General features: G+C 38.4%; 1 protein-coding gene across 11 annotated transcripts in view; it reads right to left on the bottom strand.

Moving 5' to 3' along the window:
- Positions 1-27,061, bottom strand: part of CSNK1G1 (casein kinase 1 gamma 1) — a 174,780-nt gene extending 147,719 nt beyond the window's left edge. For 3 of the 11 annotated variants that reach the window (XR_008417065.1, XM_053888965.1, XM_053888971.1), the window contains exon 1: positions 26,835-27,060. The gene's annotated coding sequence lies outside the window, so the exon portion shown is untranslated. Of the gene's footprint in view, positions 1-22,324; positions 23,002-26,834 lie in introns of those variants that run through there. The other 8 variants (XM_053888962.1, XM_053888969.1, XM_053888970.1 and 5 more) reach the window with 5 other exon arrangements.
- Between the last annotated feature and the right edge of the window lie 452 nt (positions 27,062-27,513).

Genomic DNA, 27,513 nt, shown 5'->3' with positions numbered 1-27,513 from the left:
TACATATGTATTTATGATATTACAAAATAATAAATATTAAGTATGGTACACTTACACACATAGTGCAAGTAAGAATGGGAAATAAAAATGATTTCTGTGCTAGAATTGTAAAATTCTCATTTTCTTTTCATTTTTAAGTATTTTCATTACATTACTTATGCAACAAAATGAATACTACCACCATTTTAAACTAACTAGCTCTCCTTTTCTATACTAGGTTGAAAAATTATTCATACAAATATGCTACTTAACTCAACCCTATGAGCCATTCTCTCATGTAACTGTTTTAGAATGTTAGTAAATTTCTATAGGCTGCCAAATGTAAGCAACAGTTACCATATAAAGTTTGTCAAGCTGCATTTTAATTTCAAAGCTATAGAAAGACAACTCACTCTCTGTGGCTGTCAGATCAGCCACAAGTGTATTGTATGGGCAAAACCAATGCAGCTCCAACATCACACTCTGCCAATCAGGCTGAAATCACAAACTGGTAAATGACTATGTCAATGCACCTCCTCTGTAAAGAAGAAGTTAGGATGGCTTCATAGCTCAAAGGTGGGGGAAAGCACCAGACTCACAAAAGGGTTCCATGGTAAACAATGGACAGAGAATCTAGGGAAACAGTAACCTTTGATAAGGCCTCAATTTCTTTATTGCTAAAACAACGATAACCACAGAAAAATAGCAAAACTGATCAGAAATCGGGGTGATTAGCTGGCTCAGTACAGCATACTACTTTGGGTCTTAGGATCTTGGCTTCAAGCCCCATGTTGGGCATAGAGCCTACTTTAAAAACACACACACACAAACTGATCAGAGAGGTGGGCCAATCCACCAAGAGGGCTCTTCCCCCTTCATTCTGTTCTTCCTGTCAACACGTTCAAAGCAGGTGGAGGTAAGTAGGTAAGGTAAGAAAAATAAGCAGACAAAAGACAACCATAACCTCTCCTCATATCCACACAGTGGGCCAAGAAGTTTCTCCTGTTCTTGTGCCTGCATACCAAACAACAAAATTCTGAAAAGGACTTGAATTTGTTATGGCTTGACAGTTTATATTTATTGCTACTGCAGAAAGACCCAGAAATTTCTCCTTTCTTTCCTGTGACTCCATACTGAATTCACAAGAATCCATTAAGAATTCTGAGACGTCTATCTGCAGTAAGAGTCTCTGACTGGGAAATAAACCCTCAGTTGAAAACCCAGTGAAAATACTAAAAGATAACGTTTGAGAGAAGCACATGAGGAAATGCCTCCCCAACACCTCAAAGGAGAAAAAAGTGCTGCTAACTCTGTATTCAGTATCATTACACTAAAGTAAGGGAAATGCATATCAGTTTCACTTTGAAACAGTAAAAGCAACGATCAAGAAGAATGTTTCTTTAAAGCCAAGAAAAGCAAAATGGGAAAAGAAACAACTGGCAGGCTCACTATGAAGAAGCAAACAAAAACACCTAAAAATCCTTATTTTAACGTTTCTTTGGGAGCCATTAGTTCAACCCTTCTCTAGTAGCTTGCTCAGAACTCAAACATACACACGCCCACAGGATTCCCATGATTCTGGGCCAAATTCAATTATCAAGACAGTGTAGCGAAACAAAATTTTGTACATTTGGCTGCATCAAAGTCCATGTCTAAACCAATGTTTTATAATTCTAGAGCAGAATAAAATCCTGTTACTCCAAAGATAACTCAGTTTCACTTGTCCCCTTTTCCTTTTCTACCACCTGTTAATGATCATAAATCATTTTAATCAGTTACATAAAATCTTTAGTCTCAAAAAACTAAAGGACAGTATCTGATTATTCACAAAATTCCTAGGGTAAAAGTGAAATTTAAACAGAAAATGAAAAACTTCCTTTAATGAGTTATTACAAGATTAAAGTATTAACATATTAATCTTGAGATTTTATCTTCCCCACCTATCACTCACACACCTATCTAACCTTTCTACTCTTTCCCATAATTGGCAGACCTTATCCCACCTTCTAATCTATTCATGTCTCTATCAATCACAATTCTGTCTAATCAAGTACTTCATATATACATATGTGTGTGTGTGTGTGTGTATGTCAAACTATGTGCACAGATATAATTATCTTTAAGTATAAGAATCCGTCATTAGTCTAATCATTAGGAAATTATGTCCTGAACACTAAGTTTATCCTTTTAAACCCGCAAAGTTTAGACTTACATACTTTATACTGAAATACGAGCTACTACAAAAGTAACTTAACCAAGGGTCCTAGACAATTCAAAAAGAAATATGATATAAATACTGGAAAGGAAGAGAAAAAAAAGAGAAGAGATAATAATTTTAGAGCATACGCTCACACATGGACTCTTAGGCAGCCAAACCATGACATTATGCGAATTTAACCTTTTTGATGACTGAGAACAATCACTATATTCTTCTATGAAAAATTATGTCATCCAGCCCTAATGAAGTCTGTATGGCCAAATGGTGTTACTATACTAAATGGCCCCATGCTACTAAGTTTTGTGTTTTTTAAAAAAAATTTTAATGTTTATTTTTGAGAGAGGGAGAGAAAGAGTGTGAGCGGGGGAGGGACAGAGAAAAAGAGGGAAACACAGAATCCGAAGGAGGCTCCGGCCATCAGCAAAGAGCCTGATGCAGGGCCTGAACTCATGAACCACGAAATCATGACCCGAGCCAAAGTCACTTAACTGATGCCTGAGCCACCCAGGCACCCCTACTAAGTTTTAAGACTAAATGTTTTTCTTCTTGAATCAAAAGTCACTTCTCCCAGCTGTTGGTGCATTCAGCTCTAGGAGCACCTTTAATTTGCTATGAGCAAACCTGTTAGTAAAGTTAGGTGACTTCGTGAAGTCAGAGGAGCATGCTCCTGTAAGCTTCAAAAGTATACTCTGAAGAAAAGAGCATGAGTTTTAGGATTCATGCTTTTAGAATACATTCTTCCTAGCCCTCACTCAAGTTCTCCACTATCAATGAGAATATATGATACTCCTAGGGATATAAAACTACAAAAGTTCGTATGGGTATAAAACTGTGATTGGATAGGAGCACCTGGCTGATTCAGTTGGTGGAGCATTTGACTCTTGATCTTGGGGTTGCGAGTTTGAGCCTGAGCAAAAATCAAGAGTCCAACACTCAACTAATTGAGCCACCCAGGTGCCCCCAAGTTAATACTTCATAACTCAACCTCCCAACAATAAATTGAGGCTTATTACAAAATAAGTCATAAAATGTTGGGGGAAAAAAAGAATTAAAACTTAAATTTTTTAACCAAAGAAAAAGAATTCAGGGCACCTGGGTGGCTGAGTTGGTTGAGTGTCCAACTCTTGGTTTCAGCTCAGGTCATTATCCCACGATTCATGAATTTGAGCCCCGCATTGGGCTCTGCACTGACAGCACAGAGCCTGCCTGAGATTCTCTCTCCCTCTCTCTCTGTCCCTCCTCCACTCTCTCTGCCTCTCAAAATAAACTTAAAAAAAAAAAAAAAGAAGAAGGAAAAAGAAAAAAAGAAAAGAGAAAGAAAAAGAATTCATTGTCCTAACTTGGCCCACATAAAAACAAATCTCAACGGCCCTGAAATCAGTACTGGTAAGTTCGGCAACTTAGAAAGATTTAAAGTATGTTTAGTAAATGGGCAGCAGTATTTTAATACCAAGGATGTAAACCTTAGTTTAATCATAGCTGAGTGCATAAAGAGGTTTATGCTGTCAGTACTGTCCTAGCAAGAAGGACACAGCACAGCCTTACATACCAAATGATTAAAAATGTTCAGTTTAAGAAAAAAATACTAATACATAACTATTTATACACTAAAAATATAAAATGTTTTTATTTACTATTTATCATACATTAAGTAAATGTTAAGTCAAGATTTATTTAATTTATATTAAATATACAAATATAGTAATAATGTAGATGCATTTCATGAAATACTTGTGTTTAATCATTCTCAATTTTTTTAAGCTTATTTATTTATTCTGAGAGAGTATGCATATGGATGGAAAGACAAAGAGAGGAGAGAAGAGAATTCCAAGCAGGCTCTGCCCTGTCAGTGCAGAGCCCGATGTGGGGCTTGAACTCACAAACTGTAAGACCATGCATGAGCTGAGCTGAAATCAAGAACTGGACGCTTGGGGAGCCTGGGTGGCTCAGTCGGTTAAGCATCCGACTTCGGGTGGGGTCATGATCTCCCAGTTTGTGAGTTCGAACCCTTTGCTGACAGCTCAAAGCCAGGAGCCTGTTTCAGATTCTGCGTCTCCCTCTCTCTCTGCCGCTCCCCGCTCATACCCTGTCTCTCTCAAAAAATTAATGAACATTAAAAAAAAAAAAAAAAAGAGCTGGACACTTAACTGACTGAGCCACTCAGGTACCCCTCAGATATTTCTACAGTAAATACTTAGATCCTACTTTAACCATATTAGTCCTTACCTCCCTCATTCAACAATCATCTTGATCACATGCCCATTTTTTAGATCTTAACGTTTTTATCTTTTATGCGCTCAAAAAGGACTATTATGACATTCTTCATTCAGTAAGTTATACTGAAAATGCTGAATTTAAAACCAACAATTTGGGTATGTTTTAGCTTGAAGACTTTTTTTTGGTTCTTTCTTGTATCTTGTATCCGTTTCTCTCCTCAGTATTTTCACATTTGCCTTTAAATCCTTCAACTTTTTGGGGCACCTGGATGGCTCAGTCGATAAATCTGACTTTGGCTAAGGTCATGATCTCACAGTTCATGAGTTCAAGCCCCATCTGGGGCTTGCTGCTGTCAGCCTCTTGATGCAGAGCCCGCTTTCGATCCTCTGTCCCCTCATGCTGCCCCTCCCATGCTTGCTTTCTCTCAAAAATAAATATTTTCTAAAATCAAAAAAGAATAAACATTTAAAAATCCCCAAAAAAATAAATCCTGCAACTTTTTAATAAATGTTTTTAAAGTCCTTGAGTACTAACTCTATCATCTTAGCATTTCTAGGTCTGTTTCTATTGCCTGACTTTTGTTCTAGTTATAGATTATACTTTCCTGCTTCTGTGCATATCTAATTAGCTATTAGGATATTTAATAATATTCAGGATATTGTTTCCTAGAAGGTCAGAAAAAGGAAGGGGTACCTAGAGTCTCCTAAGGTACTGTAATGCTCTGTTTCTTTACATGAGTGATGGGAATGCAGCGTTCACTTTTAGTCTTTAAACTATACATGACCCTTTATATGTATGTACCTTGTAGTTCTTGAAAACATATCGTAAAAATAAAGCTGGTTACTTTGAAGAGATTCAGTAGGAAATCTAAAAAAGGAGGGGAACAGGGGGGCACCTGGGTGGCTTAGTCAGTTGAGTGTCCGACTTTGGCTCAGGTCGTGATCTCACAGTTCGTGGGTTCGAGCCCCGCATCGGGCTCTGTGCTGACAGCTCAGGGCCTGGGGCCTGCTTCAGAGTCTGTGGTCTCCTCTCTCTGCTCCTCCCCTGTTCACACTCTGTCTCTCTCTCAAAAATAAATAAAGATTAAAAAAAAAAAAAAAAAAAAAAAAGGAGGGGAACAGGGAAGAACATCACCAAAAATGGCAGAGTAAGGAACTCCAAGGGCTTCACCCCTCCACCAAAAAAAAAAAAAAAAAAAAAAGCAACAAATAAGCCGGCAAAGGCTATCAGAATCAACTTTTGCAGAACTTCGGAATCTAATCAAAAACTTAAAACAATAAGGGAAGGCTTTGTAAAGAAAGAAGCTGCTACATTGTAATAAAAGAGTGTCAGCGTTTTAAATCACCTGCCTCTCATCCTCTACTCCCCAGTTCAGCAGGGCAGTGTGGATGGCAGCTGCGTTCCTGGTGCAGGTTGATAGTCCCAAGGGAGAAATACAAACCTTAGTCTCCCAGAACTGTGATTGAATGTTATGACCTGACTGGCAGCCAGCTTCCTGGAAGACTGGCACAAGGACTTTGCCTTTGCTTTGCCTGACTTGGAGCATTCCCAGAGCAAGCAGCCTGGGTGGGGTAAAGGAAAATAGGGAAGGAAGAGACTGAGAAAGGAGGTATGTGGGGAGAAATGGTCTGTGTAAGCTCTGAGATGTAAAAAGGAATCTAGAAGGATATACCTATGCCCAAGGCTAGACACATGCACAGAAAAGGCCTAAGAAGACCCTAAGCTTTCACTTCTAGCTTACCTTCAGGCTCCACACAAACAGGGAGTAAAGGGTAAGGGAGGGTTGTAAACAGCTTGGTCTAGTGTTAAAGGAATACCCAAACACGGAACCATTTAGTCAAAATTGAGAGTATTATTTTCTTTTTTGGGTTATAGGTATTTAAGGAAATTTGGTCAAAACATTAGTAGACTATTAAGCTAATGAAACATAGACTTCAAGAGCCACACATGACCAAGAATACACACTTTACAAAAATAGAAAATACACGAAACAACAACAAAACAAACAGTTAACACACAACAAGCTGCAACAAAAACCCCCGGAAAGGAGAGGAAATCTGATGTCTAGAGTTGATCCATAATAATAATCAAAATGTCTAGTTTTCAAAAAAAAAAATTATGAGGCATACAAACAAAAAATAAAATCGGGCTCATTTGCAGGAAAAAAAGAAATATAGAAAATGTCACCAAGGAAGCCTGGGCAAAGGAAACCACAAAGAACTAAGGGAAGCCAAGAAAACAGGATCTTACCAAGTAGAAAATATCAATAAAGAAATCAAATTGAAGGGGAGGGTCAAAAAGAAAACAATCAGATTGAAATTCTGGAGCTCAACAGTATAGTAAGTGAAATAAAAATTAACTGAATGGTTCAACAGCAGATCTATGCAGGAAAGAGAAAAAAAAAATCAACAAACTTGCAGACAGGTCAATTAAGATTACCCAGTCAAAGGAAGAGGAAATAATGAAGAAAATGAATAGAACCTAACAAACCTGTTGGACCCCGTCCAGTGTACCACTATAACTAGGAACCCCAGAGCAGGAGGAAATGGGTAGAAAGAGTATTTGAAGAACTAATGGCTGTGTATTTCCAGAATTTGATAAAAAACCTGAATCTATACATCTAATCAACCAATTCCAAGCAGCATGAACTCAAAAGGATCAACACCAAGACACATTATACTCAAATTGTGAAAATACAAAGAACCTTGAAAACAGGAGGAGAGAAGAAACTCATTACATACAAGGGACTCTCCATAAGATTAATAGCCAATTTCTCATCAGAAATTATAGCAGCCAGAAATCAGTGAGATAACTTATTTCAAGTGTTCAAAGAAATAGCCAAAAATTCTATATCCAGCAAACCTTCTTCAAAAATGAAAGAAAAATTAATAACATTCCCAGAAAAATAAAAGCTAAGAATAATCATCACTAGCAGATCTGCTCTACATGAAAAAAAATTTTGAGAGAGAGGGCACAAGTGAGCAAGGAGCAGAAAGAGAGAGGGAGAGAAAGAATCCCACAAGGGGAAGGAGAGGGAGGGAGGGAGAAAGCAGAGCTCATGCTCGCCCAAAATGGGGCTCAAGGTCATCTGAAGTGGGGCTTGAATTCACGAACTATGAGATCATGACCTGAACCAATCAGATGCTTAACTAATTGAGCCACTCAGGCACCCCCCACTTCCTTTTTGAGAGAGAGAGGGCACAAGTGAGTGAGGGGCAGAGAGGGTGAGAGCGCTCTATAAGAAATTTAAAAGAGGGTTCTTTAAGGCTGAAATGAAAAAGTACTAGATAGTAACAATCATACAAAGAAATAAAGAACAAAAATAAGGATAGCTACACAAGTACATATTATACAAACTACTATTATTGCATCACTGGTTTTTAACTCTTTTTTGGCTTACATGATTTGAAAGAAAAATGAAGTAATATGTTTTTATAACTAAACATCTATTTAATGGGAACACAGTGTATAAAGATGTAATTCTAACACTAACAAAATGGGGGGTGGGCAGAGCTAAATAGGAGTTTTTGTGTACTGCTAAAACTAAGCTGAGATGTAAATTCAAACCTGACATCGTAAGACTGAGATGCTAGTTGTAATCCTTAGAGTAACATCAAGAAAACAACTTATAAATATAAAGAAGAAGAAGAAGAAGAAGAAGAAGAAGAAGAAGAAGAAGAAGAAGAAAAGAATAAAGCAGTACACTAGACAAAACAGTAACTAATTGCAAATGAAAGCAGTGATAAAGGACCTGAGAAACAAAAAATATATATAAAACAGAAAATAGCTAAATAGCAGAAATAAGTTCAATATAGCAAAAACTCCCTCCTTTAAGTTCCTTTAAAAGTAAATGGATTAAATTCTTCATTTAAAAGAAAGATTAGTCGGGGCGCCTGGGTGGCTCAGCTGGTTAAGCGGCCGACTTCGGCTCAGGTCACGATCTCACGGTCCGTGAGTTCGAGCCTCAAGTCGGGCTCTGTGCAGACAGCTCAGAGCCTGGAGCCTGTTTCAGATTCTGTGCCTCCCTCTCTCTGACCCTCCCCCGTTCACGCTCTGTCTCTCTCTGTCTCAAAAATAAATAAACGTTAAAAAAAAAAAATTAAAAAAAATAAATAAAAGAAAGATTAGTCTAGTGGATTAAGAACAATCCAACTAAATGCTGTTTACAAGTCACCTGTTTATATCAAAAGACAAAATAGTTTAAAAGTAAAAGGATGAAAACAGATAGACCTATCAATTATAAACATAAACACACCAAACAATAGTTACAAAATATATGAAGCAAAAACTGACAGAATTAAAGGGAGAAATTGACAATACTACCTTAACAATTAAGAGACTTCCACTCCATTATCAACAATAGATAGAACAATCAGAAGATAAATAAGGACATAGAGTATTTGTACAATACTATAAACCAATTAGCCCTAACATATACAGAACATTCCATTTGATAAAGCAGAATACATATTTTTCTCAAATGTACATGTAACATTCTCCAGGAGAGATAATATGCTAGGATACAAAACAAGTTTCAATAAATTTTAAAAGACTGAAAGCATACAAAATATCATTTATGATAATAGAATGAAACTAGATATCAATTAACAAAAGAAAAACTGGAAAATTCACAAATAGTAAAAACTGAATAACATCATCTTAAACAACAAATGGTTCAAAGAAGAAATCACAAGGAAAATTAGAAAATACACAAATTAAAACAAAACACAACACACCAAAACTTATGAAATATAGTGAAAGCAGTGTTAAGAGCCTAGGTTATAGATATAAATGCCTGCATTAGGGACGCCTGGGTGGCTCAGTTGGTTAGGCGACCGACTTCATATCAGGTCATGATCTCGCAGTTTGTGAGTTTGAGCCCCACATCGGGCTTTGTGCTGACAGCTCAGAGCCTGGACCCTGCTTCAGATTCTGTGTCTCCCCCTCTCTCTACCCCTTTCCTGCTCACGCTCTGTGTCTGTCTCTCAATAATGAATAAACATTAAAAAAAATTTTTTAAATGCCTGCATTAAACAAGAAGATCCCAAATTGATATCCTAAGTTTATACCTCAAAGAACTAGAAAAAGAACAAGCTAACTCCAAAGCTAACAGTAGAAAAGACATCAAAAGGTTAGAGGGGAGATAAAATAGAAAATGAAACAATAAAATCAACATAATCAAAAGCTAATTCTTCGAAAAGATCAGCAACTTGACAAATTTTTAGTTAACGTGACCAAGAAAAAAAGACTTGAATTACTAACTTCAGAGATGAAAATGGGGACCATTCTACAGACCTTAAAAATGGAAAGGATTATAAAAGAAAACTATGAAAAATTGTACACCAATAAGCCAGATAACCTAGATGAAATGGATATGGTCCTAGGGGCACCTGGGTGGCTCGGTCGGTTAAGTGTCCGACTTCGGCTCAGGTCATGATCTCGCGGTCCGTGAGTTCGAGCCCCGTGTCAGGCTCTGTGCTGACTGCTCAGAGCCTGGAGCCTGTTTCAGATTCTGTGTCTGCCTCTCTCTCTGCCCCTCCCCTGTTCATGCTCTGTCTTTCTCTGTCTCAAGGATAAATAAACGTCAAAAAAAAAAAAAATTAAAAAAAAAAAAAAAAAGAAATGGATATGGTCCTATAAACATGTTACAAAGTACCAAAACATTCCAGAAGAAATAGAATAGTTGAACGACCTGGGACAAGTAAAGACTGAATCACCAGTCAAAATTTCCCACCCAGAAAAGTCCAGGACTACATGACTTCACTGGTAAATTCTACCAAACATTAAAAAAATAATTAACAATCCTTCTAAGACTCTCTCAAAATCCAGAATAGAATTATTTCCTAACTCATTCTGTGAAGCCAGGATTACCTTGATACCAAAACCAGGTAAAAACATTCCAAGAAAATTACAGACAAATACAATGTAAAAATGCTCAACAAAATACTAGCAAACATAATCCAACAGCATATTAAGAGGATTACACATATGACAAACAGCTTTATTCCAGGTGGGTCAACTAGAAAAATCAATCAATATAATACACCCATTAAGGAGAAAAACCATATGATCATCTCTGTTGATGCAAAAAAAAAAAAAAAAAAAAAAAGCATTTCACAAAATCCTACCGTGATAAAAACACTCAAACTAGGAATAGAAAAAAACTTCTTCAACATAAGAAAAAAATGTTATGAAAACCATAGAGTTAGCATACTCAATGGTGAAAGACTGAAAGCTTTGCCCCTGAGATAAGGAACAAGAGCAGAATGCTCTCATTTGCCACTCCTATTCAATGTTGGACTGGAAATTCTAGCCAGAGCAGTTAGGCAAAAAAAAAAAAAAATAATAACATCATTAAAAAAATTATTTTAAAGGAAGGAAAAAGCCATCCAATTTGGAAAGAGTAAAACTATCTATTACAGATGACAAGTCCTATATAAGAAAACCTAAAGAATATATACACAAAAATTATTAGAGGTAATAAAAAAATTCAGCACAAAAGTCAGTTCTATTTCTGTACACTAGCAATGAAATAAAAAATGAAAAACTTGAAAATGAAATAAAGAAAACAATTCTGGGACATGGGGGTGGCTCAGTCAGTTAAGCGTCTAGCTCTTGATTTCGGCTCCAGTCATGACCTCCTGGTTGGGGAGATTGAGTCCCGAGCTTGGTATTCTCTCCCTCTCTCTCTGCCCCTCCACTACTTGCACTCTCTCTCTCAAAATAAATAAATAAACATTTATTTAAAAAAAGAAAATAATTCCATTTATTATGGCATCAAAAAAATATATACCTAGGAATCAATGTCTAAGAAGGTATAAGCATTGTACACTAAAAACTGGAAAAAACTGAAGGAAATGAAAGAAGACCAACATAAATGGAAAGATACCTTGTCCATAGATTGGAAGACTTAATATTGTTATGGCAATACAACTCAAACAATGGACAGAGTCAATGCAATCCCTGCCAAAATCTCAATGGCCTTTTTTTTCAGAAATAGAAGAGCTGTTTCTAAAAGTCATATAAAGCTTGCCCGTTTCTGCTGACATGTGAAGATCATGGAGCCGTGGTTCTCTTCCTTACAACAAGAAAACTGAAAGACAAGACCTCTTCTTAGATCCACCAGAGAAATGAGGTCACAGGATAAATCACTGTCCTGAAAACTGGAGAGAAAGGAGTACAGGGAGAAACAAAACCTAGGAGCAGAAACCCATGCTGGAGGTATTATTTCTTTTCACAAACCATACATACAAAGACAAAATAGGATGAATATCTAAACTGGTTATGGCAAAAAACCACCAACCCAGAATTCTCTATCAGTGAAATTATCCTTCAGCAGTAGAGGAGAAACTTTTGCTTTCTCAAACAACAACAGAGGGAATGTGTCACCAGCAGACCTGCCTTGCAAGAAATATCAAAAAAAGTTCTTCAGAAAGAAAATGACAAAGATAAAAAACTTGGATCTAGGAGCATCTGGGTGGTTCAGGTGATTAAATGTCTCTCTTTTTTTTTAATTTTAAAAAATGTTTATTTTATCTTATTTATTTTATTATTTTTTTTTTTGAGAGAGACAGAGCGAGAGCTGAGGAGGGGCAGAGAGAGAAGGAGACACAGAATCTGAAGCAGGTTCCAGGCACTGATCTATCAGCACAGAGCCCGATGAGGGGCTTGAACTCCTGAACCATGAGATCACGACCTGAGCTGATGTTGAATGCTTAACCAACTGAGCCACCCAGGCACCCCTAAAAGTCTGACTCTTGATTTTAGCTCAGGTCATGATACCAGGGTTGTGGATTGAGCCCCGCAACAGGCTCTGGACTGCACATGGAGCAGGCTTAAGATTCTCTCCCCTCCCCCACCCCTCTCCTCCACTAGCACTTTCCCTCTCAAAATCAAAAACAAGTAACAAAAGTAACAAAACTTAGATCTACGAAAAGACCATTAGAGAAGGAATAAATGAAAGTAATTTTTTTTCTTTTTCTTAATAGATATAACAGCTAAGTATTGGTTCAAAATACCAATAGCAACAATTTATTAGGTGACTACAGCTTGGATAAGTAATCACAAAAATGTTATGAGAGACAGGAAGGAGGAATTGGGACAACTGTTGTAAGACACCAACACAAACCATAAAGCAATATAGTGTTATTTGGAAGTAGACTTAGATTAGCTATAAATGTATAAGGCAAACTATAAGGCAATCACTAAAAACATTTAAAAATTCATATGCAATTGCAAGGAACAACAAATAGCCAAAACACAATCTTGGAAAATCTTGAAAAACAAAATCAGACTTGTACTTTCTGAAATGATTTTAAAGTCACCACAAAACTACAATAATTAAACCAGTGTGGTAGTGGCACTAGACACATATATAGATCAACAAAATAAGAGTCCAGAAACAAGCCTATTCATCTATGACCAACAGATTTTCAAGAAGAATATGCCAAGGGCATTCACTGGGAAAGATCAAACAGTATTAGGACAATTGGATACCCACACGCAAAAGAATAAAGCTGAACCTTAACCTCATACTGTAAAACTCGAAATAGATCAAAGATCTAACTATATGAGCTAAAAGTATCACACTCTTAGAAGATAGACAAATGGAAGCACCTGAGTGGCTCAGTCAGTTAAGCATCTGACTTCAGTTCAGTTCATGATCTTATAGACTGAGCTCTGCATCAGGCTCTCTACTGTCGGCACAGAACCCGCTTCGCATCCTCTGTCCCCTTTTCTCTCTGCCTTTCCCCCACTCACTCCCCCCTCTCTAAAATAAAGAAAAAGAAAAAAAAAAAAAGAAAATTCATTAAAAAAAAAAGTGGGGCACCTGGATGGCTCAGTCAGTTGAGCAAGTAATTCTTGATTTCCGCTCAGGTCATGATCCCAGAGTTATGGGGATAAAGCCCAATACAGGCTTCGAGCTGAGGGTGGAGCCTGCTTAAAATTCTTCTCTCCCTCTGCCCCTCTCCCCCAGTCATACTCTCTCTCTTCTCTAAAATTAAAAAAAAAAAAAAAAAAATGGGAATGAAAACTGGTGCAGCCACTCTGGAAAACAGTATGGAGGTTCCTCAAAAAACTAAAAATAGAACTACCCTACAACCCAGCAATTGCACTACTAGGCATTTATCCATGGGATACAGGTGTGCTGTTTCAAAGGGACACATGCACCCCCATGTTTACAGCAGCACTATCAACAATAGCCAAAGTATGGAAAGAGCCCAAATGTCCATCGATGGATGAATGGATAAAGAAGATGTGGTATATATATACAATGGAGTATGACTTGGCAATCAAAAAGAATGAAATCTTGCCATTTGCAACTACGTGGATGGAACTGGAGGGTATTATGCTAAGTGAAATTAGTCAGAGAAAAACAAAAATCATATAAATTCACACATATGAGGACTTTAAGAGACAAAACAGATGAACATAAGGGAAGGGAAACAAAAATAATATAAAAACAGGGAGGGGGACAAAACAGAAGAGACTCATAAATATGGAGAACAAACTGAGGGTTACTGGAGGGGTTGTGGGAGGGGGGAATGGGCTAAATGGGTAAGGGGCATTAAGGAATCTACTCCTGAAGTCATTGTTGCACTATATGCTAACTAAATTGGATGTAAATTAAAAAAATAAATAAATAAAGTTAAAAATAAATAAATAAAAATAAAATAAAAAAATAATAAAAATTTTTTAAAAAGGTACAAAGTTGGGGCGCCTGGGTGGCTCAGTCGGTTGAGTGTCCGACTTCGGCTCAGGTCATGATCTCGCGGTCCGTGAGTTCGAGCCCCGCATAGGGCTCTAGGCTGACAGCTCAGAGCCTGGAGCCTGTTTCAGATTCTGTGTCTCCCTCTCTCTCTGACCCTCCCCTGTTCATGCTCTGTCTCTCTCTGTCTCAAAAATAAATAAAAACATTAAAAAAAAATTAAAAAAAAAAAAAGTAAAAAGGTACAAAGTAACAGATTTGGTGATAACATAGAAAAATGAAAACCCTAGGGGCACCCGGGTGTCTCAGTCAGTTAAGCTGATTTCGGCTCAGGTCAGGTCATGATGTCATGGTCGTGAGATTGAGTCCCCAGTCGGGTTCCATGTGGAGCTCTGCACTGGGCTACATGCTGGGCTTGCTAGGCTCCATGCTTAAGATTCTGTCCCTCTCCATTCCTCCCTCCCCCTCTCCAAATTAAAAACCCTTGAACGTTGCTAGTGAGAATCTAAAATGGTGCAGCCACTGTGAACAACAGTTGGCAGTTCCTCAAAAGCAAAATGTAGGGGCCCGTGGCTGGCTCAGTCAGTAAAGCATCTTGATCTCAAGGTAGTGAGTTCAAGCCTCATGATGGATGCAGAGATTACAAAAATAAGTAAGTAAATAAGCTTAAAAAAAAAAAAAAGGTTTTAAAAAAAAAGTTAAATGTAAAATTACCACATGAGCCAGCAATTCCATTCCTAGTTACATAACCAAAAGAATTGAAAACCAATACTTAAACAAAAACTTCTACATGAATGTTCATAGGAACACTATTGACAATAATTAAAAGATGGAAACAACTAAAAACATCTATGAACTGATGAATGGACAAACAAATGGGGTATATCCATACAGAATATTTTTCAGCCATAAAAAAAAAATGAAGTACTGATACATACTACAACATGGATGGACTTAGAAATCCTTACGCTAAGTGAAAGAAGCAGAAACATTTTATATGATTTCATGTTACAAAATAACCACAATAGGTAAATCCAAAGAGAAAGAAAGCAGATTAGTGTTTTCCAGGGGGTACGGAGAAAGAGGAACAGGGAGGAACTGCTTAATAGGTTTGGGGTTTTCCTTTGGGGATGATGAAAATGTGTTGGAACTAGATAAAGGTTATGGTTGCAAAACACCATGAATGTACCAAATGCCACCAAACTATACACTTTAAAATGGTTACTTTTACAAAAACGAACTACTGGGACCTCATCAAAATAAAAAGCTTCTGCACAGCAAAGGAAACAATCAGCAAAACTAAAAGGCAACCGAGGGAATGGAAGAAGATTTTTGCAAACAACATATCAGATAAAGGGTTAGTATCCAAAATCTATAAAGAACTTATCAAACTCAACACCCAAAAAACAAATAATTCAGTGAAGAAATGGGCAAAAGACATGAATAGACACTTCTCCAAAGAAGATATCCAGATGTCAACCAACACATGAAAAAATGCCCAACATCACTCATCATCAGGGAAATACAAATCAAAACCAAAAGGAGATACCACCTCACACCTGTCAGAATGGCTAACATTAACAACTCAGGCAACAAAAGATGTTGGCGAGGATGCGGAGAAAGAGGATCTCTTTTGCAGTGTTGGTGGGAATGCAAGCTGGTGCAGCCACTCTGGAAGACAGGATGGAGGTTCCTCAAAAAACTAAAAATTGAACTACCCTAAGACCCAGCAATTGCACTACTAGGCATTTATCCATGGGATACAGGTGTGCTGTTTCAAAGGGACACATGCACCCCCATGTTAGCAGCACTATCAACAATAGCCAAAGTATGGAAAGAGTCCAAATGTCCATCGATGGTTGAATAGATAAATAAGATGTGGTGTATATATACAATGGAGTATTACTCGGCAATCAAAAAGAATGAAATCTTGCCATTTGCAACTACATGGATGGAACTAGAGGGTATTATGCTAAGCAAAATTAGAGAAAGACAAATATATGACTTCACTCATATGAGGACTTTAAGAGACAAAACAGATGAACATAAGGGAAGGGAAGCAAATATAAAAGCAGGGAGGGGAACAAAACATAAGAGACTTAACTATGGAGAACAAACAGAGGGTTACTGGAAGGGTTGTGGGAGAGGGGATGGGCTAAATGGGTAAGGAGCATTAAGTAATCTAATCCTGAAATCATTATTGCACTATATGCTAACTAACTTGGATGTAAATTAAAAAAAATAAATTAAAAATAAATAAAATGACTACTTTTACGTCACGTGAATTTTACCTCAATAAGTAAAGTAAGAGGGTACTGAAACTAATAACATCTTATGAAAACAATTACCCAAACATGTCAAGTTTTTGTACTATTTCTTACTTCTCAACTAAAAATAAAACTGAAATACTTCTTTTTAAAAAAAATTTTTTTAATGTTTATTTATTTTTGAGAGAGACAGAGACAGAATGTGAGTAGGTTAGGGGCAGAGAGAGAGGGAGACACAGAATCCGAAGCAGGCTCCAGGCACTGAGGTGTCAGCACAGAGCCCGACGTGGGCTCAAACTCGTGAGCTGTAAGATCGTGACCTGAGCCCAAGTCAAATGCTCAACCGACTGAGCCACCCAGGTGCCCCTATTTCTTTTTTTTTAAGGTGTTTTTTTTTTTTTCCATAATCTCTACCGTGGGGCTCAAACTCACGAGCCAAGATCAAGAGCTGCACACTCTTCCAAATGAACCAGCCAGGCACCCCAACACTAAGATATTTCTTTTTTTTTTTTTTTTTTTAAGTATACTTCACACCCAGCATGGGGCCCAAAAAGGCCTTCAACTTACGACCCTGAGATTAAAACCTGAGTGAGGGGCGCCTGGGTGACTCAGTTGGTTAAACGTCCATCTTCGGGTCAGGTCATGAATTCGAGGTTCACGCCTGCTTGTGGTTCTCTCTCTCTCTCTCTCTCTCTCTCTGTCCCTCCCCCACTCACTCTGTTCTCTTAAAATAAATAAATAAACTTAAAAAAAATGCTCCTGACTTTTTTCTAAATCACAGTATTTCTCTGGAGATAAGAGTAGTATTATATATAGGGGGCGCCTGGGTGGCTCAGTCAGTTGAGCGTCCGACTTCAGCTCAGGTCATGATCTCACAGTTCCGTGAGTTCGAGCCCCATGTCGGGCTCTGTGCTGACAGCTTGAGGCCTGGAGCCTGCTTTGGATTCTGTGTCCCCCTCTCTGCTCCTCCCCTGCTCACACTCGGTCTCTCTCTCTCAAAAATAAATAAGGATTAAAAAAAAATTTTTTTTAAAGAGTATTATAGAAAGCTTCTCAAACATAATTTATTCACAGACTTATTTACTATAAAATCTAAAAGATTAAAAAAATTTTTTTTAATGTTTATTTTCGAGAGAGAAAGAGAACAAGCAGGGGAGGGGTAGGGAGACAGGGAGACACAGAATATGAAGCAGGCTCCAGGCTGTCAGCACAGAGCCCTAGGCAGGGCTTGAACCCACGAACCATGAGATCATGAGCTGAGCCAAAGTCAGAAGCTTAACGGACTGAGCCACCCAAGTGCCCCTAAAAGCTATTTTTTAAAAGCTGGATGAGGTGGCTAATTTAGACACCATGAACAAAAAGTTCAAACAAAACCTGAAAACTCAGCTATCCCAAATTACTTCAAACTTTATACCTATAAAGCACAATACAAAAATTTCCTTTAGTTATTTTTCACAATCACTTTTACAAAATAGTTTCAAGTTTTCTGACTTGCCGTGTTACCCAGTGTAAGCACTATTTCCCTTCTGACAGGGACTTCCCTTTGCTATCTGACATTTAGGATTAAAACTTTTCTGAGTCAATCTTCTCCTTTATTTCTTGGTCTCCAGATATTACTAGTTGTTTCTTCAAAAGAGGCTTTAGAGGTTAGAGATACTTGAACTTGGCATCCTGTGTCTACCACTTACCAACATGTGAATTTCGGAGCTAGCTACCTTTCTTGGCCTCATTGCCCAATCTGTAAAATTGTAGTAATAGCCACACAGCAGTGGTTTGTTGTGAGAAAAAGGAGACAATGTGTCCAAAGCAGTTAGCATACTGCCCATGACATAAACAAACTGTCATCACTGTTATGACTATTCTGTGTTCTCACCAAAAATTCGCTAGAACAGGCCTTGCCTGATTGTATCATTAGATTATGTCTGTACCTCCTCAGCTGGCTTTCTTCATTCATATCTTTTAGTATCCCAAAGGATTCTGCACATCACCATCAGATTTGCCTTCAGACATACAAATGCATGCTGTTACTCCCCCAGCCTAAAAAACCTTCACTGGGTCCCTACTTATTGCCAACATCAAATCTAACTTCCTCTGCCTGCCTTTCATTACCCTCTATTAACAACTGTTCTCAAACTTTTGTGTACATCTGGAATGTTTGTTAAAATAGATTGGTAGACCCCACCCCTACAGTTTCCAATTCAGTAAGTCTAGAGCAGGCCACAAAATTTGCATTCATAATAAATGTTCAGGCGATGCTAATGGTGCTGGTTGAGGAACCACACTTTGAGAAGTCCTGCTCTTACATATGACCCCATTCTGCCTCCTTAAGCTTATTTTTTTCCTACTCCCTAACTGGCCCACACAGCTTTGGATTAGTCTTTTCACAGGCTGCACCCAATTCCCCCTCCCTGCTTAGCTCTACTGCCTGAAAACACTTTCCTGCTTACTCAAATCGTATCTATCTTTTAAACCTGTGGTTCCCAGCACTGCCTGCACATTATAATCACCTGGGAAAGCTTTTTCACAAACTATGGACTCACCACCCCTGAGATTCTGATTCAACTGATTCTGGGAAAAATTTCCCCAAGTGATTCTAAACAGCTGCCAGAGCCAAGATCCACTACTTTACCTTCAGTCTGATTTCCATTAGAATTATGAACTGAATGTTCTTCCCTCCTAATTCCTACAGTATTCCCAGATTATACCAGGTTTGCACCTAATTACTTATCACATTGTATTACTCTCAACCTTCCATTTTAAGTCTTGTTTTTCCAAATAAATATTATTATCTTCAATTTCTATATTCCTAAAGCACAAGTATGGTGAATACACAGTAGGAACTCTGTGGTCACTTCTTCATTGATTATGGATTCAAATTAGAAGTCAGAGCTTTAAACTATTTCTAATTTATCCCAATTAGGAAACTATGCTCTCTCTCTTTCTCTCTTTAAGGGGAGGGAGAAAGAAGAGTAACACTTTAATTTTTTTAACTTTATTTATTTTGAGAGAGACAGAGACAGCGTGAGTGGGGGAGGGGCAGAGAGAGGGAGAGAGAGATGATCCCAAGCAGGCTCTGTGCTGCCAGCACTAAGCCCAACATGGGGCCCGAACTCACAAAACTCTGAGATCATGACCTGAGTCGGACCAAGAGTCGGACTCTGAACCAACTGAGCCACCCAGGCACCCACCTCTTTTCTTTTTTTTTAAACACTATTTTGCAATAAGCTTATTTTGTTATGGTGATCATTTAACTCTTTCCCCAATAACTAAATTGGAAAGAAAAATACTAATGTATCAAATGCTGTGGAGAATAAAATGATTAATAGCATCATAAATGGCTTCACAATTGCTTCCTTACAGCAAATAGCCTTTTTTGAATTCATTAAAGACTGTTTCAAAACAGTTAAAGAGAATCAAAGCACACATATTTAAAGATGCTGAAGCTCTGAATAGTTCTATGATTTGTTTTCTCAACAGATGTGCATCCTTCAAGCCCTGAATTTACCAGATGCATATTAAATTAATCCATACTTTTAGTTTTACATAACACTCCACTCTAGCTTTATACAGTACCACATACGGCAGAATTCCACTGTTGCTTTATGACATTAAATATTAACAAATTATCTCCACTGTGCAAAAAAAAATACAGTAAGATTCATTTTAATGCAGCCGAAAGTGTGCTTACTAAATACAAGCTATAATATCTTTGTTATTTTTTAATTGGCCGATTTCTATCTAAAATGTGAAAAACGACAAATTTGCTCTTAACTAAAGATCCAGTGACACCGGTACTTTAAGAAATACACACTCAACATTTCAGAAATTAACTAGGAATTCAACCAAAATCTTGAATTCACTACGTAGTATAGAATTTCTAGAAAATGTACTTCTTATAAAATCATAATTTCTTCATTCACTAAAATGAATGAACTTGTGTACTATAAAAAAAGATGACTGGACTGGGGGTCTGGAGATACGTGTTCCAGTCTGACTCTTTATAGCTAGATCATCTTGAGTGAGTCACTTAGTCTCCCTGCATTTCAGTAATCTCCACTAAAAAGTGAAAGGGTCTAACTAGACCATCTCTATGTTTTCTTTTAGCTTTATGATCCCATAATCTATGAAAGTCAAGAAACACAAGCATTAACCAGATGGATCCCATTAAAAACAAAGTGAGCTTACACCCTGATTGATTTGGAGAGCATCTATCTCTACAAAGTGTAAGTGCTTTCACACAGATTGTCCCTTGGGTCTATTATTAATTAACTAGGTGAAAAAGCAAATTAAAACCTACCAAATATGGAGTTTATAAACAGTTTTTGCATCATACCTCAGATAACCAGAATATCTGAAGGTCAAAATACCAATTAAGATTAAGATGCTTTGGATAACGTAAGGTGTCCTCTAAGTCCAGGAAAGGATAGTTAATAAAGCAAACTGAAAGTGAATTCTAGTTAACAAATACAACTTAGAGGGCACTTGGGTGGCTCAGCCAGTTAAGCATCTGACTCTTGATTTTGGCTCAGGTCATGATCTCAGGATTTGTGAGATTGAGTCCCATGTCAAGTTCTGGGCTGACAGCAAGGAGCCTGCTTGGGATTCTCTCTGCCAGTCTCCCGTTCACACACATGGTCACTTGCTAGCTAGCTCTCTCTCGCTCTCACTCTCTCTCAAAATAAATAAACATTAAAAAAACAAAAAGCAAAAAACAGGTGCCTGGGTGGGTCAGTCAGTTAAGCGTCACACTTCAACTCAGGTCATGATCTCACAGTTCATGAGATTGAACCCTGCATTGGACCCTGCACTGACAGAGTAGGGTCTGCTTGGGATTCTCTCTTAGTTCTCTGTCCTTCCCCCCACCCCATACGTGTGTGTATGTGCTCTCTCAAAATAAATATAAAAAAAAAAACAACAGATTTTTAGGGTGGTAAAAACTCTTCTATATAAAACTGTAGATACATATTATTATGAGGTTGTTAAAACCCACAGAACTATATGACACAAAGAGTAAACCTTAACGAAACTACAGTTAATGTTATCAATATTGGTACATTAATTGTAACTAATGTACCACACTAACAAGAGATGTTAATAATAGAGGAAATGGAGGGAGTGCAGTTTTGTGGATAAGGAGAGATATGGAACTCTATCTGCTCAATTATTCTGTAAATCTAAAACTGTGAAAAAAAATATTTGAATAAAAAAAACTGGGCATCCACATCTCAAACAGTAGACATCACTACTTTAGGCTACAGAAATTTGAGAAAAATTAAAGAAATTAACGTGAAATAAAATCTAATTTAAATCAATTTATATAAATTTAAAAAAATTTATTTCAATCTCATTGCCTTTTTCCTGGCATTGGTTATATCCCTGCTCACTATCACTTACATGAGAGAGTGACCTCTAGGAAATGGAGAAAAAGTCCAGCTAGGAAGCTGCTTCACCACAGGTATGGTTAGCAATTTGGGATGAAGAATTAAAATGAGATCCAGTGATTATCATGGGTGCACGCGTGCACACGCACACACATTTTCACGTGACTCATTAATACCAGAAGACAAAGCGTATTTATAAGCTTATTAAGAGGAACATAAATGCATGGTATTTATTCAGAGGCCCGTAAGTCCTCAACACCCCTTTTTCTAGGTTAGAAAATGTAAGCCAAAGGGGCACCTGGGTGGCAGTCAGTTAAGCGTCTGATTCTTGATAATGGCTCAGGTCATGATCTTGTGGGTCATGGGATTAAGCCCCACATCTGGCTCCATGCTCAGTACGGAGCTTGGGATTTTCTCTCTCCCTCTCTCTCTGTCCCTCCCTTGCTCCTGTTCTCTCTCACTCTCAATATAAGTAAGTAAACTTAAAAAAAAAAAAAGTGTAACCTATAGAAATCAATGTGGGTCCAATGCTATTGTTCCTTGGAAAATTTACCTGTTATTTTGATGAAGCCATCAAACCACGTTGTTTTGACAGGCTTACCCGGCACCTAGAGGTGTTGGTAGTACCAAGTCCTCTTGGATGGCAAAGGCAATGGCTACCTGTTCAGTCAGCTTCTCTGGCCAAGGCAAAATCCAAGAGAATATCCCTTTCCCCAATATGTCTACGCCTCCATTGTGATGGGTTAGCAATTATTGAAGAACAATTCCCATCCCTGACACCCCAGCCCTTGCCATAACTACATTGCACACTTGGAGCTTCTGGTGAGGAACAGACTAAACGATACAGGGGCAGTCCATCAGTGCTCTTACAATACCAGAATATTCCTGCTGCAGATAAAACATGGCTCTCTTCTATCCAGATTGGTCTCTCTTCAGGCCATGTCTCAGATACTACACTGGTACTACTTTATAGTTTCTCAAAGATGCTTGGGTATTTCTGGTCCATGCCAGGTGCCAAGTACTATAACCTAAACAAGTTATGGTCTTTTCCAGCTCAGTAAACCCAAAAGCCTATCCTCAGGATTTATTAAGATCCAAACTGAAAAATGGCAAGTATGCGCCCTATGAAGTGTATGGTGCCATTTAGATGAAAACAATAGCAGCTGGTATATGGTAAGGCCAAACTCCCTGCTGAAAGCCTAAGTTTAAATAGACTTATCACTAAAATGAAAAAATCCTCAGCAGAAACTTCTCTTCTGTAAGTGGCAACATCAAGGACTAAAAAATATTTATTCTGTAACTCCATTACCCAATTTTTTTTAAAGCAACTTCCACCAACAAGTATTTCTGACAAAAATGGTTTATTAAGTCAATGATGACCAAGATACAAGAAGCTACTTAATAGTCAGGTAGTTTAAATTACTTTTAACCATTGTCTGTGATCTTTTTGTGTAACTCAATATAAATATGCAAGTTCTATTAGTTATATGTTCATTGATATAGCTGAAATTATATAAACTAAATCTACTGAGGATTTTTAGTTTTGAAAAATAATCTGTTGAATTCAAAGCCATAAAACACGAAGGGGTGAGGGAATAAGGAATCTGAAACAGATGGCATCTGATTTTTTTTTTTCCCTGAGTCCATCTTGAACACAATCCCAATAATGTCAAAATCCAATTTAGCTCTCCAAATAAGTAATCCACATACTTAAAATGGTAATTCTGAAGTAAATTCACTTTTTCCCCCTCCCAGCGTCTCAAAGTTTCTATCTTAGGCAGAAATGAGTAGAGATAAGAAAGATGTTAAAAAGAGAAAAACTATCATTCCACAAATTCTACAGTTCTTTCATGAAAATCTACTTCCACTTATCTAAAGCCATTGAAGCAGTTTCTACCAAGACTGGCGATATTAAAGTTTGTCTGTGATATCAACCGTTTTTTTCTTTATACAGTGATTATTTATCCTTATTAGAGACCAAATCATATCTGCAGAAAGTAATATACTTTAAAATAGGAACAAGCTCTGGAAGAATATTCATTTGGTTTGAGTAAAGCACTGTTTGGCATTTTTAAAACATTTCCACGGTAACTCTTTCACTACTAATTTGGCAGCACTGATAAAATTAACTGTACTTTGTTCCTTACATGATTCTCGTATGTGGTATATAAACCTTCCCAATCTTTCCTCAAACTTTTTGAGACCATCCAAGAGATGTATACTGAAAAGGGTTTAGTCATTTTTTAGATTTCCTGACAAGCAAATTTCCTAAAGGACAACTGCAAAGATCCTTGGAATGACCACATACTTTGAGTAGAAAAGCTCACTGAGAAGTGTCCTAATGGTCTGTATATATCCAGCCATTTTTCAATTGGACCAACATTTATTTGGTGCCTGTTATGTAGCTGCAATGGCAGATAAAATTTAAGATAGTATTTCTACTTCAAAGAGCATGCAATATAGTTAGAGAGTTGTTTTTTTTTTTTAATGTTTATTTATTTTTGAGATCATGACCTGAGCGGAAATCAAGAGATGGGCGCTTAACCAACTAAGCCACCCAATGCTCCATAGAGTTCAGACTTTTATTTAAAAAAAAAAAAAAAAAAAAGTTGAACTCTGTGAACAGAGACACGGGAAAGAAATTTATTTGAAAATTTCTCTTAAAATATGTAAAACCTATAAACCACTCTAAAAAGTGATAATGAATTACCAACTTTATGCCCACTTTCCACACATAAAAAATCTTATTAAAGCAAATGATTTGACTTATACTGAGTATAAAGTACATTTAAAAATTATTAACTACAGCTTACATTACAAAGCAAAATATATTATTTGGTAATCTGATATAATGGGTTATGTGTAACTGTATCATTTTAAATCTATAAAGTGATCAACATAAAGACAGTTTCTGAGATTTAGTTCTACATTCTCCTCATGAAGGCTTTAAAGGCAGAAATTCATTCCATTTTCACTTGTTTTACAGAATTACACATAAGAATTCTATAAGTACTGCTAATAGTTTAAGTCTAATTAAGATGAGTCATGCTACTGATGTTGATGTTAATCTTAAAATCGCAACTATTTTCTAGTTTATGCCCCAATTTTAATTCTCTGCAGAGACATATGAACTTAATCAAAATATCTATGTGTTGTACATATGGAAGTGATGAATTACTATATTGTTCACCTGAAACTAAAATAATACTGTATGTTAACTAACTGGAATTAAAAACTTTTAAAACATTTATATACATTACTTTTTTCTTAATGTTTATTTGTTTCAGAGAGAGAGTGAGCGAGCAGTGGGAGGGCAGAGAAAGAGGGAGACACAGAATCTGAAGCAGGCTCCAGGCTCTGAACTGTCAGCACAGAGTCTGACACAAGGCTCTAACTCATGAACCAAGAGATCATGACCTGAGCCGAAGAGGGCAGCTTAACCAACTGAGCCACCCAGCCTCCCCTGTACATTACTCTTTAAATATCTTTCTATCAATCTACACTAGACACATTACAAATCTGAGAAAAATCTGAGAGAAACAATATTGCTCACTTCAGTAAGTGCATATACTGTCCTTTATTTAGAGTTTACAGAAACATCTGATCATTGAATTTCCTGCTACTTATGATCAATTTCTAGAAGCCATTGAAAGCCCTGTTGTATACATATGCTTTTGCAATATTATCCATTCACTTCCTGTCTCAAACCTCATTCCACAAAATTGGGCTACCTTGACTGTGTGAGATTAATGATAATAACTGATCTTTCAGTTAGAAGGTGCTTCCATTTGAAGTGGACTGTTCTTTAAATACAACACACACACACACACACACACACACACACACACACTCTTAAAATACTGGTAAAATTTTTTACTCATTCTGCTTACGAAGAAACTAAATCTCTGGTAGGTCCCATGACTTGCCCAAGGTCAACAACTAGCCAGTGGCATAGTCTGGGTTCAATCCCAGATTTACCTATCTCAAAGCCAATACTTCCACTTGACCACAATTATCTCCTTAAAAGATTAAGAGACAGGCTCAAAAGCAGAGCATCTAGTCTCTGAACGTTTACCTATCTATTCTGGGACATCTATTACCATAGTACCTACAATTCAGTCGCTAATTGAAATATAAATGAAGAGGGTCTTTCTGCTTCATTTAAACTAGAACAGGCTTATAGGCAGATAAGAAACAGATTGGAAAAAGAGGCTTGCCTCAACATGTCTCGCCTAGACCTCTATATCTATATAGTTCCTCCAACCTATTTTTTACAAACATGCATATCTACCAAACAAGGCTATACCCGACTAGCCTGTAGTTTGGTGCTTTTCCGTACTGCACTTTTCTAAGACAATTTATACCAGATTCAATATCGAGCTGGGATACCTGGTTAAATATGCCATTCTGGCACTTTCCAAACATTTGAAGTATCATTTAGGGGCAACGAACCCAGTTCCACCCTCTCATATAGGTTGTGATGTTTGCCCACTTGGGGGTACCGCTCCGATAAGGACTCTGGGGCGAGAGAGCAGTAAAGGAAGAAGTGGAAGAAGCACACGGAAGTTGGGTGGAGAGAGGTCTCCTTACCCACTCTTCTGCCCTAGCTCAGCCAAGGGCGGCTCCCCGCGGTGCCCAGCCGACTAACAACCCCCCACAACCCTGAAAGCAGTGCTCCGTTTCAGGAGGGTAGGCAAGGGAAGCAAGGAATTGCCCTAACCACTATGACGAGGTCCATGCTCCCCTTTTGGCCCGAGGATGCTCCCCCTTTCAGAGCGAATCCTCCAGGGGGCAAACTCCCGGTCCACTCCGGCCGAACTCTGCATCCGAGGGGGCGCCTCCTCCACAACCTCGAGCTGGCCACCCGACACTCTCTGCCAGCGGGGTCCCCCAAACCCTCCATTCCACCCCCGCTAGCCGCCACAAACACGCCGGCCTGCGCCCCACCCAGGATCTCCGCCGGCCCCCTCCCCAACCCGGAGAAGGGCCCCCCACCAGCCCCTACAGACACGCACACCCTCAGGCTCCTGCCTCCCGGACCCCATCGAAGCCGGAGTGAGTACCTGGTCCGGCGGTACTCAGAGGCGCAGAAGGGGCGGGCTCGGTCCCCTCCCGGAGGCTCCGAGTGCTTCCCTACCCACCCGCAGCGGTGGCTCCTCTCTTTCCCAGGAGCGGGAGGGAGGAGAGGTGCGGGAGGGGAGGGGGAAAGCGAGGAGCCGAGGGGCTATAGAAGCCGAGCCGGAACCACTAGTGCTGGCCCCACCCTCGGCCGGGCACAGAGTACCCTGGCGCTCCCGATAGGACGAACTTAAAGCAGGCAGTGAGAAATGGACACCATCACTTCCGGGTCATCCAGGCTACGGCCCCTCCCTAGCAACCGCGTGGGGTTGCTAAGCGGAAGTACCTTCAAAGACAACCACCCCCATTTCTTTTGGGACTACCAGAAGGTAGCTAGGAGTGGGTGCTCATCTTTGGCGACACCCTTTTACCTTTTGCTCCTGGTCTTAGACGAGACACACTCTTAGGTACCAAAGACACGCAGCCCAACTTGCTTTTCCCTTCAGCTGCGGCACCCCCCGCCAATCTCCAGCCACTGTATACACCTGCTCCCTCCCGCCTTGAGTCCCAGGCCGACCTATTGGCTCTTCCTAAGGCTCTGTCTGGTCCCTTGTAGGAGTTATTTTCTGGCGATTTAGCAAGCATCTCCCTCTTGTGGATTTTCAGTTATGTTTCAACTGGGTT

Source organism: Panthera pardus, unplaced genomic scaffold (genome assembly GCF_024362965.1).
Source record: "Panthera pardus isolate Hobbes unplaced genomic scaffold, ASM2436296v1 HiC_scaffold_24, whole genome shotgun sequence".
In the NCBI taxonomy this organism is placed as follows: domain Eukaryota; kingdom Metazoa; phylum Chordata; class Mammalia; order Carnivora; family Felidae; genus Panthera; species Panthera pardus.
The sequence above is the reverse complement of the archived record's forward strand: the minus strand, read 5'-3'. Positions and strand labels throughout refer to the sequence as shown.